Below are 15,121 nucleotides of genomic sequence, written 5' to 3'. Positions count from 1 at the left end.
TAAGTATTGATATATAATTTGCCTTAATTTGGCCATACTGAGAGAAAATGCAAAGCTTTTTCAGTTTCAGGTCATGATGGCTTTTCAAATTTAACTCCATCAAACTTTTCTTCACAAAAGAAACTTTGAAAGTGGTTAATCTATGCAAATAGGTTGTCTTGTTAAAACAACCATAACTTTCATCTAGTATGTTAGATTTTAGACTTCTTATAGTCATTAGAATGCTAATTTAGAGCACTATAGTTTGGTATAGGTTTGATTTTATTATTTTGACATTTTGTAATATTTTTTGAGCCTAAAAGTTAGCTATTTTTTAATTTTTAGCATAGTTTCAGGTAGAACTTGGGCATACGGGGTCAGATTTCAGACTTCAATTAGTCAACAAAAATCTCTTGGAGAGATTTACACATTGGTTAAGATTTGGTGTGGGTTTGGCATGGTTTATTAGGTGATATTTTGATATGAAAAATTTATGATTTATATTGACTATGGTAACATTTTGAGTTTATATCATTTTATGTTTTGGAGATTTTGATTCTGATGTCATTGTATACTCAAGATGTATTTTAGATTGGTCTCATGCTAACATGATTATCAAAGTTTTATTTGGATATGTACAATGACATGTTGGGTCTACAAGATGTGGAGTATTGTAAGTGGTCTATACTTATAGGTTGCATTTATGTCTTGGATATGGATTGTCTTAGCCATTGATCTTTTATTAATTAAGCATATTCAGATTAGTGGGTTGGATTTGAGATTTCAATGCCCTTAGTCATTAGATTTGTTAACTTGTCTTCATATAGAAGGGATAAGATGTTGATGAAGGGTGCTCCCCTTGATAGCATAAACACATAATAGAAATAAAGAAACAACAACAACATTTTTTTAGAACAAAATATGTGCTTCTTATTATCATTGAAAACATGGTATTACAGAATTTGGAAATACAATATGCAAACACACATAGGCATCTTCATTCTAATAATTTGCAAGATAAAGTTGTGAACTATCACCAAATATGTCCTAGATAACTTAGGGCCTTCCTTATATAGGCATTTTCCAACACCCAAGAAGGTTCTAGACAATAAGCACTAACCCTTGAGGCCAACCAACCTCATATTATATCATATTATTACATAGAATTAGCTCAAGACAATTTACAAATTACATTTTTAGATGGACCATTCTCGAGACCATAATTAACCAATTGTTGACCTGATGGGCTATTATAAACTCATTCCAAAATCCTTGGCTAAAGTTCTACAACGGCTAATCATACAAGTTTCCATTATCTGAGGTTTCACCTCATTCCAGAGCCATTTAGGCCTTCATCTATGGATCTAAACTTTGGATAGCTAAAATTCATACCAAAAATCTGCAATAATTGCACTAATACATATGATATGGCAATGAAACTCATCTGGCAGGATGATATGTCTAAGATGAACCTCCACATATGAGGTTAGAACAATCTAAGAACATAAGACCAACTTACTAAAATTAGGAAGCTACCACAAATAATAAATGTGCATAGGAATAACCCATATTGAAACCACAAAACTAAAAATAGAAATATTATTTGGTGATGCAAGATTGCCCTTACACCTAGGATGCTCCTACATCAGATGTTGTTACCAGGTATAGTCATGGTGGAGGATTTTTTTTGACTATTTTATGTTGATAGGTCGGACACTTTGAGAGTTGATGCTTGATTCATGGTGCTATAGATTTTTACATGACATGATTATATATAGGCACCTTGTTGATGTTCATTGGTTTAGATTCCTAATTTGGTTATGGTGGTATATCTTCTTGGTTGAGGATCATGGTTATTTGATTTCTTTTTGAGGATCTCATGATGTGCAATTTGAGTTCTTTGATGGTTTAATATTTTTTTTGATTCTCATGGTTAGAGAATGGTTTTCATAATGATGTCATGAATAGTTTGGATGAACGGTTCAATGTGAACTTATGACATTGATGATGTGGTAGTATAGGATTGGTTGCTAGTTTAGTTTTTATCTTCTTGGATTTGAGATCTTGGTTTCACTTGGTATTGACACTTTGGTTGTGTTTGTACACCTTGAGTATCTTTATTTAGGAGATGATTTTATGATACTATTGGTGACTCGATACCATGGTTGAGTGGGAGATATTGACATTGATATATTTATCAAGTGTTTGGAGATGTTGGAGGATTTCTTAGATCCTATTGCTATAGACGTGCCTTTAACATTTGTATGGGGAACTTGTTGGTGGTGGTTATCCTCAAGGTGTGTGGAGATAGTTTCATCTTGAGGAATCATGGGGTTCTTGGAAGATGTGTGGTTTATGACTTCATTTGACATGTTATCCTTGGTATTAGGATGGTTTCATTATTATGTGATGATATACTTTTGATACATGTTTAGAGTTTTTGACATTTTGTAGTATGTTCATATGCAACATGTTTTCTCTTTGGTTGAGATGGTTTAGATCATGTTGTCATGTTTACTTTCTTGAGGTCATGGTTTAAAATTTGACATTGATCTTGGTTTAGTTTTTTTGTATTGAGTACATTGATCATTTGTTGGATGCTTTATGATATTGTTATGTTGCATTTGGATTCGGCATGGATTGATTAGTTACAGGTGCTCATGGATACTTAGAGATGGTAGTGATGTTGATCTCTCTTGCATTATAGACATATTTATTGAGACAATTGATAGTTTCAACAGAAAGTTTGAGGGGAATTCACTTGATACAAATTGAGAGGATATTGTTCTTGTATTGGTCTTTGTTGAAGACTTGGATATTTTGATTTTCATGCTTATTCTGCACTCTTGGTCTGCTCAACATTTTACTACTTGAGAGGTATAGCCCATTGTTTATCTCATGTGCATTATGTTAATGTTTTTCTTTTATTGATATGGATCTTGAGCTATGGTACATGATTTAGCTATGGAGGATTCATTTGAGAGATGGTTTAACATTGGTTATCTCATTGTACATATGTTTTTTTTTATGTGGTTGAGTTTGGGAGATGGTTTTATATTGGGCAGATTCCTTGTATTGGGAATTATTATTACTTGGTTTAGGAATGGTTTATGAGTTTGATCTTCTTGTGAAATACTTACATGTGTCATTAGTTTATGAAATGACTTGATTTTTTTTGTGGCTTGCTATTTGGGGTTTTATGGAGGAGACCTTGTGTGGCATAGTTTGCATCTAGAGGTATGTGCAGAAGGACATGATACAAGTTATGATTTGCATAGTTTTTCTTTGGTCTTGGTTATCTTCCTAGATTTTTGGTTTCACTTATATTGCATTTGGGATTGGTTGGATCTTTTGATCATTGGTTTTTGTTCATATATGTCATGTGAGAGATGACATGGTTATTTCTTTATCTCTTACCTTTTTTTTTTATGGAGAACATGGGAGAGTGTTAGAGAATTGTAATAAGAGTTGTTCTTGTAGGTTATTGGTTTATGTGTTGTGGATGTCCTTGATACTACATGGATTCAATTCTATGAGATATTGTGAGTAGATTAGTTTAAGATTTGACATTACCATTGTAGTGGGAGCTTCTTAGTGTGTATGTGGGAGGCATTACTTTTGAGGCTTGTAATTGGAGGTTAAAGATTGGATATGTTGATTATGTGAGATTCACTTGGTATACCTTTTTGGATTAATGGATAGTTGGATGGGTTGGAGCTTGTTGTGGGTGTTATTTCATCTATGTATTTTGAAAGATAAATAGAATATGATAACTTTTGGATCTAGTGTTTGTGCTTGGCAGTTCAATTGGTACAAGATTTTATGATTCTTATGTGATAGGTTGGGTGGCTTTCACTTTGGATTGCTTCTATGTATGTATGTGATAGTGGAATAATAGGAGGTGGGATCATTCATGTTTGAGATGCTAGATACTTTGATATTGTTATAGCTAATATTGAGTTGTCATTATGCACGATGCTCAATGACAAGAATTCTTTTGAACTCCTCTCTTGAAAAGTCGATCTTGTAAATCAACTCCAAGGTTCTAGGTGATTTTGTAACCTACTAGAATCCATTCAGTTGAAGATAATGTGATTTTTCACGAGGAGGCCTTTGCTAGTTTGTTTGATTTTGGATGAAATGTAGAATATGCACACTACTTCAAAATAAACACACAAAAGATTTTTATTTATTTTTTGTATTTTTTATATTTTCCAATGAATGCAATCTAACAATGATACTAATATGAATTCCTCATCCAACAAGGGGTTATTAAAGAAAATAACAAAACTTTAAAGCAAATAACTTGGGAGCAAAATCTTAATGGACATAAGCTATAAAAACAAGACGTCTGTGAGTTAAGAATTCAAAGAAATTTGTGGGTAACTAATGAAAATAGGAGCATTGCTTTCTTGATTCTACTGATGCAATCGTCAATGGGAAATTGTAGCAATCATATGATATTTCACTCTTCATCAAATCACAAGGCCACAGGAAGTGTGCTCATGCAAGACAAGGATTTATGCAAACACAATTTGATGATTTCTTCTCTAGCTAGATATGTCAACGAAATTCGTTAAAATCGTAGCAAACACCAGAACTAAAAGTTTGCACAACCAGAAACAAATAAATAAACTTTTGGCTCAATCACAATTCCATGAACATAAATTGACAAAAAAATGACACATTTAGGCAAGAATCACTACACTCCAAATACAAGCACCAAAAGCATAATTTTATTGCAAAATAATAGCAGCCCCCATTATATATTATAATGGAGTATTTATAAGAAATAATCTCCTCAATTTGTGTTGAGAGTGAGAGATATCTTCATGCAATAACATGTTTTTAACTTAGTAGAACAAACTAATTATATACAAACTAAAAATCTAACTGGTGCTTAGTAAGACTCCATCCATTTTATATTCATTAATTGGATGCATGAGCCTTTACATGTCATAGGACAAATAATTTATGAGAGAAAAAGAATAAGAGAGCTTTTAGTTGAAGTAGAAGTGTCAAAAATAGAAGCTGATCCTTTACCTAGCATCTATTGGAGTTAAACTGCTGTCAAAATGCATTTCTGATGCATGGAAAGCTCTATTTTTGGAGCTGGCAGTTAACTGTCGATGCACCTTTGGAAAAGTGCACCAGCTCACCTGCGTATCTGTGCACATGCACACCTACATACCTACACATCTACACACTTGCACACCTGCACACCTCTAAAAGGTCCAAAATCTCAAAATTTTACTGTGTCAAAACTAAAATTCTGAATTTTGGGTTTTGTCACCCTTCATACTAGAGCTATGTCTAGATGTTTACCCTTGAATTTCTCAATAATCTTAGTAATATTAGCCACATTTGGTAGATCTAAAGCATCATATTTATCTTTGGCCTTTTATCTATAGTTGTCTACTTCAATTCAGGTATCAGCAAAATCCCTGAGTTTTGTATCCAACTCTAGCAAGGCTTCTTCTATTATGAAGGCCTTCTGATGTCATCATCATTAGAATATTCTTTGATCTTTTAGAACTTCTCTACTACTACCTCTATGGGCATTAATCTCTCCAACTCTTCATCCTCAAAAAGTCCAAACACGCATTGCTGTAATGTTTCTGTGCCTCCAAAATTCACTCTCGGGCTTGCTCCTTGAGCTTATGGATCTTCGCGTGTAATGTTTCCATTACTTTAATACTATTCACTATTTTCTCAATCCAATCATCAATTAAATCTAATTCTTTTATTGTATATACATCTATCAAAATCTTGTACCTTTTCCCTTTTATGGCTTGCAAAACCTGTAAATGTTTACTCCATGCCCACACTTCATCCATTATTTTGAAATCCTGCTTCAAAATTGCTACCATCTTGGTTACATTTTCCTACATAGCATGCAGTAACTTAAGATTCCCTCAGATGATTAAGACACCCTTTTCCTCAAAACTTTCCCACCATTGCTAACAAGCTTTCAAAAATGGATCTAGATGTACACCTCCCCCTTCTCTGAGTATAGGGTTTAGAGTCTCCTCGGGTGATCGGGATCCAAGGGACCAATGACTTCAGCTAAATATCCTCGTAGGATTTCATTTTTCCTACAAAGTGTTCAGAGTTCAGCCCCTTCTTCCTCTAAGCTTTTAAAGACTTCCTTTATTCCCATTGTAACCATCAATCTGGTGGTATCCAATGTAGGCTTCCCGAGCATGACCTCTCTAATTCGATAATCCTATGGACCTAAGTCTTATACATATATATCCTAAGGAGGGATAGCCACTTGAGAAAATAAATCTTGGTTTTGAGTACTATTGATTAAATCCAAAGCTCTTGCTTCCTCTAATGGGGACTCAAGTTTAGTCAGAACCACGACCAACTCGATCATATCCACTTCATTAGCATAGAATTGTGGCTTCCTAGTTCTCATCATTTCCTTCCTTAACCACCTTGGAACTCATTCTACTGAAGGCCCTCCTCTTGAGGATGAAGGAGTGTGTTCAACTACTGCTTTCCCCTTGTCACTCCTCTCTGGGGTTCTTTCTTTCTGTGATGGCTCCCCCTTAGTGGTCTCTATTTCCATGGAGCATGTAGTTTGAACCTCAGTGTCTTGGGAGGCTTGCTGAGGATATTCAACCATGTGTTCCTCTTTAGAGACTTCATTTGTTGCCATTTTTTGTGGTTCCTCCTCTTGCAAAGGCTCCTTTTAAACCTATTCTCCCTCAGAACTTAGAGGCAGAGGACTAACAGAGCCTTTATCCACCACTGCGACCTATACTGGGGATGAAGGAGTAAGATCAGGACCCTGTGATTATGGCAACATCTACATCTAGTCCTCCTATTGGTGCTCACTTGTCAGGGTATCCTTGATCTTATCCCCAACCAACTTTATTCTTATGGGCATGAAGTCAAAATTTGATATTTTGAATACATCATCACCCCCTACATCCTGCTCATCCACCTATTGTTGTACTTCATCCTCCGAAGTGGTTATTTCTAAAGGTTCTTCTAGAGCTGATGGTAGTGTCACAGTGGAGCTTCTCCTCCTTTCTTGTTCTATGGCTCTTGCTAGTCATGTTCTTCTTTGTAAGGGCACATCTTCCTCCTCATCTTCCTTTTCTTCTTCTTCTCCCTCAAGAATAGGTTCTAGGATAGATGGGAAAGAAACCATCCTTCTAATCACCCTTTGTCTTTTCTTTATGGGGGTCTTCATCTTTTTCTATTTCTTAGAGGTGAAAGGTAATGCTTTTTTGGTCTACGGAGGAGGAGAGACTTCTTGGGTTTCACCCTTTGTCTGGCTGGGTGTAGCTGGTGGCAATAGTGGGTCTTCCTATTATGCCCTAGTATCCTTCGTCCCTTGCACATTTTCTTGTTGCTACGAAGGCACCAAAATTTCACCATCCTCTAGTTTGACTATTTTAGGAGAACTCCTCTTTCTTTTGCCTTTTCCTTTTTTCTTTAGAGGATGATAGTATCCAACTGGTTTGTCTAGTTGGTATATTGTTTCGGGCCTGATGGGCGACTGAGCTATAAAGGTAGGGATAGTGACCTTCATCCCTCTACCTTTGGTTGGGCAAGCCTACACATGAAAGACCACTATCTTAGGTATTAAAGTTCGAAGGGTTTCCTAATCCAATCTTGCATCATCTTGACAAGGTGCCTCACCTGATGGTTAATATCGTCATTATCTTCCCTTCTCTTCCCTGTAAACTTATGCATTCATAATGGGTTGTTCCCCAATTTTATCCTTGTTGAACAAAGGGTCGTCCAACTCCCTTGAATCTTGTTGTAGCATCTCCAATGTAATCTTTATATTCATAGCCTTTTCTTCTAAATACAAAGTCATCCTACAATAATCCCTGATATGAACATCGTAGTCATTTGTCGCATTCATCTAATGATCCTCAATGGCTTCTTCATGCTGGAATTCCCTACCTACCAGACTTTGGACCTTCCCGATATTATCAAAAAAAGGCCTCAGGGAATTGCACTCTTCTAGGGGATATTGATCCCATTCCCATTCAAAAGAAGGAATATCCTGCTTTCTCTTAACTTGATATGGTCCTATGACTAGGGGCCATGTCCAACATGGTCTGCATTGTTTCCTAACTCTATCATATATGTAGGCTCAATTTGTCATGCAAACTCCAAAAGAACAAGCTTATCACTAGGATATCTTAGGAGCTTCATTGGATTAACAGTGACACCAGCTACCCTTAGATACATGAATGTTTTGAATTGAATGTAATAGGCACCAAACGTTGTTACTTGTGCCATTGCCTCATATGATAACCTCTTCACATAATCTCCTTCAAGGCATCATTGACAATTCTATATTCCTTGCTCTATCTTGAGAGCTTCTTCTTCACCAATTGTGGATAAATAATATATGACCAAGCATTGGGATCCTGCATGCTACCTCTCTTGTATGGCTCTGGGTAATCTATTGCCCTTGTGACTAATAAATATACTAGATAGGATGTCATGCAGAACTTCTTTTTGTCTTTTACTACCTCCAATTGTTCATACATATTTTTTCTTAGCATGGTGGCCCAATCAAGTGGCATCTTTTCTATCTTCATAGTCTTGATAAAGTTTATCAAAAAGATATTCAAGTGTCCAACCACTAGCAGACCCATTACTCTACTCAAAAGAATGATAGAGTATCCAATATCTTCTTTCATGTACCCCCTTGATAGAGTATCCAATATCTTCTTTCATGTACCCCCTTGTCATATCCACCTTTTTAGTTACCTTCCCTAGAGGAGTCTTCTCAATAAGATAAGAGGAATGGATAATCTCAGTAGCCTCTTTTAGGTGTTCTCTGTACCACCTCTCTACTGCCTCATAGGTTAATCTGATGAATTGATGCCCTTGGAAGATGTAATACCCTTTCAATGTTATTGGGTTAGAGATCAAGGACGACTTCTCCTATCACACTCTTCACCACCCTTTCCTCGAGGACTGTGCAAGTGTCATTGTGAGCTCTAAGGATTGTACTGAAGTTGGGTGTGAAGCTACATTCACCAACCCTGATTAGATTAAACTGAAAACCATAGCAGGTCTCTCAGTTGGTTTATTGCAAATCCTTAGGAACTCCCCCAAATCAGTGTGTCCCAAATCTATATCCTTAATCTTGGAATAGTCATCTTGGAATCTTGATTTCAATGGCATGCCTATGAACTTGAACACAATGGATGCCATTATATCTACATGACACAAAAAGAGAAAAAATACATTAGTTCATAATGAAAAGATTAGCCCTATCCTAAACAAACCCTAAAGAATTAAATGCAAGAAAAAGTATGTAAACAACCCCACTTTTACCCCTTTTTTCTATTTCTTTTTCTTTTTTTTAAAACAAATTTCAAATGTAAGGTGTGCACTAGTGCACCTCGTTAGGTGTGCTAGTGCACACCTCTATTATATGCATTTTGGGGTGCACATCAATGCACCCAAGTAGGTGCACAGATGTGCACCCATTCTTTGTAAGAAATAAAAGTTTTTTTATGTTTTTGCTTTTGAAGCTTTGAATTTTGGGTGCGTACTAGCACACTCGAATAGGTGCATGTGTGCGCACCGAGTTGGAAATCTTATGTTTGTATTTAAGTTTTGAGGATTGGTGCGCGAGTGTGCACCACCTTTGGTGATTATTTAGCAAAGGTGAGTGAGGAAGAAGACGCACCAAAGCTAGTGCAAAGATGTAGTGTTAGGAGGAAATGTCGAGGTTAAGTTTAGCGCACCTAGTCAGATGCAAAAATGTGAAGGGGCTCTGAAGGTCAAGTTAGCTATGAAGATTCTAAGAAGATAGTGAGGAAAAGGGAGAGTTTGGGGGGGGGGGGGGGGGGTTTATAGGCTACCTCACTTTGTATATTGGGAGGGTCTGCAGGTGCAGGTTGTGTAGCTGCGCACCTCGGGAGGTGTGGCTCTAAACTATACCAAAAGGGAGTTTGGCGCCTAAGTGCACCTAATTAGGTGCACTTATGCACTCTTTTTCCTTTAAGAATAACAAAAGAAACTTCCTTGCGTATGATATCAAGTCTTTTGGTCCATGAACTACTCGATCAAGATCCTAATGCAAACCAGGGGACTAGAAGAAACATAAAAGGATGGCTTAAATCTTGTACTAAGAGCCCAAAAGCCAAAAATAAAGAAATAGGGGGTTCTTATTTCTACAAGGAAATGGGGCATGTGTTGTGGAACCACAACAAGTAGCCCTAACAAAAAGACGAAATGACAAAGGCATTTCTTCATCAGCAAACATTCTCTCAATGTGTGTCATACACCAATTGTATCTCAAACAATCCAAGAAAATTTTGAATGACTTCACAGTCAAAACTTCGGGACCCAAAACCTTCAAGCTTAGTGTGTGTTCAATGTATTCATTTCCTTCGACATCTCGAGATGCCACCAATCAAAATCTTTAGACAACTTGGAAACAACCTTCCACCACTTTCTTAACACATCCATCAAGAATCTCCATAAAGTTCATTTATCGATCTTATGCTTGACCATATGAGAGAATTATTTTGAGGACTCTTAGTGGGATGCCACTTTTCTTTTAAATTTTTTGGTGAATTCTTTGAATAATTTCTCCATGTAATTCATAATGTCATTATTTGATGAAGCAATATTTTGGTTCAAGATACCTCATTTTGAAAGTGTATCTTTTGCCACTATAGATCTTTAGAATCCTTTAGTCTTAACACCCTTTTTGTTTTTTGCATATCCTAACTATGCTTAGACTGTGTAGCCAAGACATCGACATCATTTCTTGGATTTGATCCTTTGTGAACATCCCTTATGTTCCTCTTTTAGAACTTTTAGAAACTCTCACACCAAGCAATGATCTTAGTAATCCTTTGAGAAGACCCCTTCTATTTGAAACAATTAGGGTTTGGATCATCCCTTGCTGTCTTCAACCTTAATTGGACAACACCTAAGACAATCAATTTCTTAAGTTTTCAAAGTGTTGAGAACTTGTTAGTTGAAAATCTTGAACTCAAGACTGAATGCCCCCCTATTACTACAAGCAACATCCATTGTTTAGTTGGTATAAGACACGCAATCATCTAAATGTTTTGACAAAGAAATACCTCTCCTTGAAATCAGAACCAAAAGAGTAGTTATTAAGATATCTCAAGCTAAAATCTCAAGTGCACCTTACCCCTAGGACTGACACAACTTTGAAACCAAACACACGACTAGAAGTAAACACACAACTAAAAGCAAACACACGACTAGAAGTAAACACACAACTGGAAGCAAACACACTTGCAGAAATAAAATCTAACTTTTTTTCAAATTTTATTTTTAGGTTTCAAAATAATGTTTCAGAAATTGCTCATTTACTGGCAAGGGAAGAAATTCCCCCTGTAAGGAACTAAGCCTGAACGTATTTTCTTTGAGAATTTTCGTAATCTAATAAGGACCAATCCACAAGCGTTAAAACTTGGTATGGTTTCCTAGTTTCTCTTTCACCTTATCCCAAAGTAGAACAAGGTCAAAAATTTTGAATTATTTTATCATGGCCCTCTTGTCGTTCCATCTGTTTATAACAACTTGATGTTTAGCCATGTGCTCCAATGCAGATGCTAGTTTCTTGTCCATCTCTAGAAGAGTCATCAATCTGATTTGTACTTTGTCAGCATCTTTAGCATATCCACTCATGAATTTCAAAACAAGAATCTTGAGGTTGAGTGGGAATACTAGTTTTTATCTATAGATAAGAAATTATGGAGAAGTCCCCAAAGCATTTTTGACCCTCACTCGATCTGTCCATAAAACATACTTGAGTTGTGTACGCTAATCTTTAAGATTCTCCTTCAATAACTATCTTATTATTGTGATCAAGTTTTTATTTGTAGATTTAGCTACCCCATTCCCTTATGGGTAGTAATTTGAAGAAAACTTGATGATAAACTTATTTTCAAATGCCCATTGAGTTAAGAATACTAATGTGAAAGCAGATCTATTATCACACATAAGGGTGAATGGCATTCCGAATCTAGTGACAATATGTTCTTCCAAGAAGTCTGTCACCACCTTAGCAGTGCAACTTTTGAAAGTTTCTGCTTTATTCCATCGTGTACAATAATCCATGGTGGTGAGAATAAAAGTGTGTCCTATTGATGATGGTGGATTGACATGACCTATGAAATCTAGCCCCCACTTTGAAAAAGGGTGTACCTTGTATACGGGTTGTAGCGGCATCGTTGGGTGTATTTCTCTATTAGTACTAGTTTGGTAGATATGATAGGAATGTACATCCTCAAAGGTATCTTTGAATATTGTGGGCCAAAAATAACCCAACCTTAAAATCATATGAGCAGTCGCTTCTGCTAAACCATGCCCTGTACCATACTTATCATGGAATTTTCCTAGGGTTTCTTTTGCTTCCTCATTTCCTAAGCATTTTAAGTAGATCCCTTCATAGTTCCTTTTGTACAACTTTTTGTCTTGTAGTATATAGGACTCACACTTCATTTTAAGTCCTCTACATTGTGAACTATTCATCCAATCGGGGCGCCAATTTTGTAGGAGATAGTAAACAATATCCTAGTACTAGACATCTGTTACTATACCTTGACCAATGTCAACTTGAGATACTATCATTTTATTCTAATCTTTAGTATCTATTTCTTTCTTAAACTTAAATTTATTTTCATCGCCAATCTAGTTATCAACTATCATTCTTAATAATCCTTGACCCCTGACTAATCTCATGGGTTGGATCTCTAGATCAAATTCTTGCAAAATTGCCATCCATTTACCTCATCTTTCACCAAGTTCATTTTGCATCAATAATGTCTTTATTGCTGGGTCAGGTATAATAGCATACACCTTACTCCTTAGTTTGTAATGGAAGAACTTCTTTGCCACTTTAACCAAGGCAAAAGATTGTTTATTGAGGTTAGAATAATTCAACTTAGCATTTCTCAATAGGCAACTCATAAAAGCAACGGGTCTTTCATCTCCCTTCTCCTTTTTCTAGGTTAAGATCCTTGTGCACGAATGCTCTAAAGTGAAGGAATATATCTTGAAGGGAAGGTTGTAATCAAGACTTACCAATACTGGAGCTATGGAAATGGCTATCTTGATATCCTTGAATGATTTCTTTACCTTAGGAACCCATTCCATTTTAGCCCCCTTTTTTAGTAAATCATTGAGGGGACGCACTATCTCTACAAATCCACTTATGAATTTTTGCACAAAAATTATCTTCCCAAAGAAAGACTTGAGTTCCTTTCGACTGTTGGAGGGGTGATAACTTCAAAATGGCTTCAACTCTATTTGGATCAATGGAGATACCAGTTTCAAAAATGACATGACCTAGGAGTTTCTCTTTAGTGACCCCAAATGAACACTTCTTGGGATTGAGAGATATGCCATATTTATGACACCTATTGAACACCTGTATTAGATTGGCAATGTGAGTAGTTCAATCCTTTGAAAAGACAGTCAAGTCATCCATATAGATAACTATACATCTATTAATAAATCCCTTAAAAGCTTCATCCATGGCCTGTTGAAATGTAGCCCTTGCATTAGTCAATCCAAATGGCATTCTCCTATAGGTGAAGGTTCCCCATTTGGTCATAAATGTAGTCTTTAGTCTATCTTCTTCTTCTACCATTACCTAATTATAGCCTGAATATCCATCCAAGAAAGACATCATTTTTGAACCATTCACAATTTGTAAGACTTCATCCAGTGAGGGCAATGGGTAATTGTCCTTCTGAGATGCCAAGTTCAAATTGTAAAAATCTATGCAAAGTCAAATCTCTCTAGTCTTCTTTCGTACAGGAACTAAATAGCCATCCATGTAGAATGACACATAGGGAAAATAATTTTCACATCCAACAACTTCTTGACTTCCTTCATTATCAGAGGTTCAAGGATGGGATTAATGGGTCTTTTCTATGAGAAATTTGAGCATGTCTTCCCTTTCTTGTAAATTGCATGCTTTCCTAATCCTTACCATCTTGGGATCATCTTCCATTCCTAAATTGTATGAATCACATTCTTCGGTACCCTTTTCTTCAGTGGTTCTTTTATTAAACACAGATTCATCATGATAAAAAATGCACTCCAACTCAATCATCCCCTTAGGAATAGTATTGGTTTTTAATTTCAAGATTCCATCTTCATCTTGAGTTGCAATATCCTCAAGTGTGTCATCTGGGGTGTCATTTATTTCTTGTCCCTTAAAGTGGCTGCTGCACATAATAAATTCAAGAATATGTTGATCATCCTGAAAAACTTGGAAGTTTGTGATATTGTCAGGGATAGACAGAGCAACAACCAATTCAACTAAGAATCATTTTAACTTTGTTCCTTCAACTGGTTGCAATGCACTTGCTGGAATAGGAAGGGCATTTGCTACCATATTTTCCCTTTTTGGAATAGACTTTATGTTTAAAGCTTCAAAATTGTCTAGTAAATCCCATACCCTTTTTCTATAAGCAAGCAACCTCTTATCATTATAGGAATATAGTGATTTCACTTGTCAAATAACCAACTGAGAATCTCCTTCAACTATGAGAGTTGTGACTCCTTTCTCGAGTGCAAAAAGAAGTCCTTGAATCAATGACTCGTATTTTGCAGTATTGTTAGTACATCTAAGTTGCAATTGATATGCTGCGTAGAAAGACTTACCTTTTGGACTAATTAAATCAATACCTACACTGGCTCCTAATTTGCATTTGAAACCATCAAAATGAAGTGTCCAAATTGGGCTTTCCTTGGGTTTTCTAACCTTATGCTTATTTTTCCTCAATTTTTCTTTTACCTGAGCTTGGAAGGATTGTCTCTTGGGTACCCATAGTAATCTTTTGCAAGGTGGGCTTACTAATTTTCCATTGTCATTCTTTGAAACTGGGAGCGTATGTTTTTTTTATTTATCTTGAATTTCATCTATCAATTCTTTGATTTCGTCCACTTTGGGTTTAGGATGGATGACTACCAAAGTCCATCCCTGGCCTTTTATGTATCATCTTCTTCTTTGTACTTTGATCATTTTGAGTGGAGGAGAAGACAAACCTCCACTGTATGAAGAGGTATCGCTATATGATGCATTCAAATCTTCAGTTTCCTCTTCAATCTCTTCAACAACATTGGGTGTGTTTGTAAGACTTTGGTTTTCTATAGG

This window comes from Cupressus sempervirens, chromosome 10 (assembly GCF_028749045.1).
Source record: "Cupressus sempervirens isolate cs-2001-9-10 chromosome 10, ASM2874904v1, whole genome shotgun sequence".
NCBI lineage: Eukaryota > Viridiplantae > Streptophyta > Pinopsida > Cupressales > Cupressaceae > Cupressus > Cupressus sempervirens.
The sequence above is the reverse complement of the archived record's forward strand: the minus strand, read 5'-3'. Positions refer to the sequence as shown.